Source organism: Octopus bimaculoides, chromosome 7 (assembly GCF_001194135.2).
Source record: "Octopus bimaculoides isolate UCB-OBI-ISO-001 chromosome 7, ASM119413v2, whole genome shotgun sequence".
NCBI lineage: Eukaryota > Metazoa > Mollusca > Cephalopoda > Octopoda > Octopodidae > Octopus > Octopus bimaculoides.
This window is the reverse complement of record NC_068987.1, coordinates 34952514-34958433: the sequence shown is the minus strand read 5'-3', so window position 1 is coordinate 34958433 and position 5920 is coordinate 34952514. Positions and strand designations below refer to the sequence as shown.

Below are 5920 nucleotides of genomic sequence, written 5' to 3'. Positions count from 1 at the left end.
CTAGCCATGCGTTTATCTGTCTCATATATATATCTATATTTACACACACACACACACGCACACGCGCACACACAACCACACACACACACACACACACACACACACACACACACACATATATATATATATAATTATCTATGTCAAAATTTGATTATATAAGGTGCAAACGGCAATTTTGCAGGAGAACAGCTGCGTTTGTTGTTGCTGCTGTTAATTCTGTTTTTTTAATTCTCCGCTCGCCCATAGCTGACAAACCTTGGATCAAAATTATTACTACCATGATTATCCCGTCTTCTCAGTCGCTTCTACTGCTGCCTTCTTTAAGATGAATTTTTCTTACTTAAGACCGAAAGCATGAGATATTATTCTTAAGTCGCTAGTTGGTAAAAATAGTTGCTATAACCTGTCATAACTACAAATACTAACATAAATTAGAAGGGGGAATAGTTATATGTATATCAACAATGTAGGCTTGCGAAATGTCAAGGAAACACGTGACTTGATTAAATGGAGATGAAATGGGAACTGTTGGCGTCCACTTAGAAATCTCAGACTGCAACTGCCAGAAATTATTCTTTTGTATCTGCGTAAATTCAACAAAATTGTTGCCTGGAGACAGCCCGAAACGCATATGTTTGAGAGGCCTTCTATGATATGACGGGCCATCAAACAAACCTGTAGGGCAAGGCAGTTCGGCGAAATCGAATTTGTTTTTAAGAATGAGATCCACGCAGTAAGACATTCAGTGGAAACTATAAGATTCGGCTCTCGCCTCACTTAGTTGGGAAAATGGGCAGTAAAATTAGCAATGCCTCTGTTCCCATCAGACCGTCATATCGGATAGCACGCATAACGTTTGAAGCGAGTGAAAACTTACTGAATGTGAAATGAAAGAAACTAGGGAAATGGTGTTGGAACATACTAGAAGTTCTTCTCCGTGTGAAGCCCCAGGGTCTGGAAAGAGTCCGAAGCCTCATTTCCCTACCGAATTCTTAAAAACTAAGAATAATCGTGTTCAGTAGATGACCGATGCTGCACGTGTGAGGAACACGTGTCCGTCTCAGATTTTTCTGCTCATACAAGCAAATCAGGAAAGGGGTAATGAGGGGCCCCATTGTTGCTGATTCTATCTGTGTTACAAATACAAACGCATTGACAACAGTAGCAGGAGGGATAAAATATAGTAATAATAACAAGAACTGTTCCGACTTCAACAATCGCAACAACAAAACAACGACAGCAAGAACAACGACGACAACAACAACAACAACAACAACAACAACAACAACAATTACAGTAGTATTCACGTAAACAGCCGCAGCAGAAGCACCGACAAAACCAGCATCAATTTCATCAGCAATAGCAACAACTCTAGCGAAAAATAATAAATGTAAGAAAATAAGTGCAATCAGCTGATAACCCAAACCAGAATATTTTCAATTCTAACCCTATTCCTCCTCACTTCGTGAATAAGAGATTATGCCCTTACCCTGTTTGAGTCGGAGTCTTCCAATGATATTAGTGATGACGATTGGCACAGCAAATAAATAAAAAGATACAACGAATAATCAAAAAGAAAAGGAGCACACCATAAAACAAAACTAATTCCATATCGGACACAAAATAACGCGAAATCCAGAGAAAAATAGCGATACAAAGTAAATGCTCAAACAACAACGAACACACTATGAAATATAGTTAGAAAAAAAAACATATAACCTCAATAATAACAAGAAAATAAACAAATAATAGATAAAGGACTCCGGTGACAACTACAGCAACAATTTCCGACCTTATCCAACTTTGTGCAAGTAAGAAGAAGAAAATTAAGAGTTGTTATCTTAGCAATCATAAAGAGGAAATATATAGACAGAAAGAGAGGTTCTCAGGAAAAGGAAACGATTGTGTCGTACGCCCTGAAATTAGTAAGTCTCCAGCAGACATAATGAATTGAGATCGGTTTTCCTGTATGATATCGGGTCCCCCAGAGTCACAGTCTCTAACAGGTCACGGCAGAAGCCCCTTACAGAGATATGATTTTGATACACGCGATTACCTGCACAGGCAAATAGAAAAAAGAAAACCTAGATGATAGCATAAAGGCATCTGGTCTAGATTCACCGTCAAGGAAGGAGTGCATGCTTAACGATTTATGCAATCAATTATGGATGTGAGAACTACAAGAGAGACCAGAACTTCAGACATTATAACACTGAGTTCTACGCACCTCAGAACCAATTTGAAATGGTGGCGGAGTAGCAGTGTTATTTCGGAAAATTCTACATCTCGAGATACGATGGATCATCTTGGAACCCGAAAGTAAATTTGTGGTTCCGGTTTTGCATATCAGCGGAAAGTGTGCCTTCAAACTAATTTATGTCTACATACCGAGAGAAGCATAGCAAGTAGATATCGCCAGGATCTGGAAATTCTCCCCGCAACTTCCCTCTCCTTAATGTAGTAGGCAATTGGAACACCATGTTGGATGCATGTTTGAATTGCATCGGACGAACCAGTATCAGAGCTATCAACAAATTTTGAAAGCCTACTCCAGCCAATGAAAACTCTGGTAAACAGATCGTGCCTCGACAGTATTCTAGAGAAATGCAAATAAGTATAGCGTCTAGGCTCTAGAATTGAAATTCATCGTCTGTTCTCTTAGACAGGCACAAAGTAACTGGTAAACAAACACTTTTTTTCTGTCATGCCAAGACAGAGAAGACTGGATTAACAAATTAGTTGAGCGGGAGTAGGTTGAAACGATAATCAACAACAGATGGTGTGTAGATTTTAGAAATGCGTGAGCATTAGTATCAATATGGTTTAGTCCGCAACTGCAATGGCGATTTCCAGACTGGTAGGTGAGCTTCATAGGAACAGAGATGAGGAATATAGGAGAAGCTTTTTAGATAACTTGTTGAAGGTTAGATTTCCCTTGACCAGTGTGAAGAACAAAGTTTGCCTTGTGAGAGCTAGAGTGTGTGCTCTAGCAAATGAAGGAACGAAAGTTTTGGGGTGACAAGTGCTAGATGCAACATGCTCACAAATCAGATTTTGATCGTCAACGCTCAGGAATGGGCTATAGTGCCAGAAGCCAAGCATACGAAAGCGGTTATAATATCACATAAATGCCATGCCTTACTTTCATGGCTGACCAGAAAGGAGTGCTCACTGATTGTTTCTGCAGAGAGAATGGGCTTCGCTGGTCAGGCATTCCATTTGCAATCAACGTCTGCTGCTTCTAGGTGTAGGCATAACATGGCTGTTAATGTGTAGCCGTGCGCTGAGTCTGTGGCATCTCTAGCGCCTCCTTGAGGATAAACCGGTGTGGTAACAGTTTGGCAGACTCATTTTTCCAAAGCTCATCACAATGACAGAGCTGCAATCCTGTAGGAAGCGTAGACGGAGGTAGGGAACCTGGCACCGAAAATGTATCCAGGCACATACCTTCCTCTGCAAGTCGGGAAATTCGTTCAGTTGAACCTCCTCTAGTATAGGAGACTACTCGCAGGCGAGAGTAATAATACGTTACGCTACATACTTAAAATAGTCGAGTCAATGAAAATAGCCATTCGCATTACTTCTATGTGTATAAACTTTTATTAAATGTAACGTGATTTAAACTCCTGATAAAAAGTTATTGGTCAATGTGTAAAATCAATTAAATTTTTTCGAATATTAACTAAATTTCGGAAATAAGGACACGCATCTTACTATATGAAGTTCGCCATCGTCGCGCACGCACAATTGGCTATCCCGATCAAACCCTGGCTGATAATTTATAAAATATATGCTAAAATATCGTGTAATATGCATTCAGAAACACACCCACTGAAGTAAAATTGTGTGTGTGTGTGTGTACGCGTGCGCAATTCATGTGTGAACGTGAGAAAGACAGAGGGGGAAAGAGAGAGAGTGAGAGAGAGTGGGCGTGTGCGAGTTTTGCCTTTAAATCTTTAGAAAACTCACTGTTATATGCGCAAGTATATCTATTACTTTTTTAAGTATCTAAAAGAAAAATATATAGTAACATCCCATCTAACTCATGCCTGCTATCCTCTCCCACCATTAGTGCGCCGACTTTTCGCTTCCTTTTAATAAAGATTTCATAGACAAAATAATTCGATCAATGTACTTGGCTCTTTTTTTACTTATTTATTTTCAAGAACGTTAGGATTAATATTAAATACGACTTTCGCTTGGGTTTAAAAGAAGAATGATAAAAAATAAAGGAAGAATAAAAAAGATTTATATCGGAATAGTGTACTTCAATTTTGTCAGGAACTTTAACGATTATCTATTCCCGCCCTTCCCCCGCCCACACCCTGACAGTTTATCAATACTGCTACGCCGACATTTCTCTCGCATACGGCTATTGAGCTGGTTGGTGCTGTTACTGCTGCAGCTGTTGCCTGCTGCCGGTCTTGTTGTTGTTGTTACTGCTGCTGCTATAGTTGCTATTTCTGTAGACAGCAGCAGCGAAAGAAGTTAGTGCCGCCTAAATTTGAATCCATTCACAAGTGATTTCCTCAGCTGCGATGTATCACGGCTAAGTGGCGTCACTTCACCCAATAACATGTTCCATTCAGTCGTTCATACAACTTTTCATTATCACTAAGGTACATGAAATTTGTTAAATCAATACTGGAAGTATACGGTAAACACGTGCATACACACAAACACATAAACGTATAAACACACACTCACACACATAAACGCACGCACACACTTGCATCAACACATGCCATTCCTCGCTTTCGCACGTACATATGTATCCAAGCATAAGCAAATATACATAGCCGTATGCATTCAAACATATCCATACCCGAATTTATTTATACTTACACACAGCTATTTATTTGTACTGTTTAACACGAGGAACAAGGATACTTCTATACATAATCACATGTACTAATAACATCCCACAAATCCAAACACCCATATATGTAGATTCACACACTCACACACCTGTCCACGGATACATATTAAAACACGTATAAACACACGCTGCGCCCTTTGGCAGATACGCATCGTGACAATCATTCTTGGATATACTGATCGTTCTCTGTTGCATTTAACTCCATAGAAATATTCATTTATGATCCTCAGCAATGTGTACCAATACGATGTTGATCACACCGGGAATAAAATAGTCAGAAACACAATCAAGACACCGCATCAAGGTTTCGAAAATATGAATATATTTTAGATAATAATACGGAATCCCAGATAACACTCAAACAGCTATCTAAAATTTCAAATGCTACAGGAATAGTTAATTTATTATAAAAGTAGTCATAGCTGCATAGCGAATTAAAAGAAATATCACACCATAACTTTTGATGTCTAATCAAACTCAACTGTGATCAGATTTTTCCACGTAGATTTGGTCTTATTTCTACTGCAAAATGCCGGTGACTGGATAATAAACCTGGATCGTTCAATCATTAGGGTCATGGCATATGAAGATGAGAAAGTAATAACTGAGTGAGTAGATATCAATCTCTTATGTATATTACGTGATTTAATTTTTTTTTCCTTTTTTGTATCTGCTTAGAAGATAAAGTGTTACTCTGAATGATGTTTCCTATTGTGAAGTTGTTAGTTTCGTGATTTTATTTACACTTGTGATGTGAGAGCTGTATCTACTTCGGTACACATAAATCTCTGTCCGGTTTAAGACCACCGGCTGATTGATGGGAGTTTTTAAAAGTAGCTGCTTTGTTGCTAACATTGTGTTGCAGTTCTGTTCTGTGGATGAATTCCTCATTTCTTTCGTCAGCCTTCCGTTATCCGATCTCGGACAACCAGAGATTGGTAGAAGCTTCCCTTACTCGTTTGGAATAAATATATGCATAATTGTATGTATGTATGTATGTATGTATTTGTGCATGTATGTATGCATATATGCTTGCATTTA

The 5920-nt window shown here is 38.8% G+C and overlaps 1 protein-coding gene across 4 annotated transcripts in view; it reads left to right on the top strand.

Annotated features, from left to right (window-relative positions):
* The window catches only part of LOC106868402 (beta-1,3-galactosyltransferase 1), a 266263-nt gene that overhangs the window by 151538 nt on the left and 108805 nt on the right, over window positions 1-5920 (top strand). The window contains exon 1 of one of the 4 annotated variants that reach the window (XM_014913637.2): window positions 4367-5487. The exons of the other annotated variants lie outside the window; for them this stretch is intronic. The gene's annotated coding sequence lies outside the window, so the exon portion shown is untranslated. Of the gene's footprint in view, window positions 1-4366; window positions 5488-5920 lie in introns of those variants that run through there. 4 annotated transcript variants of the gene reach the window in all.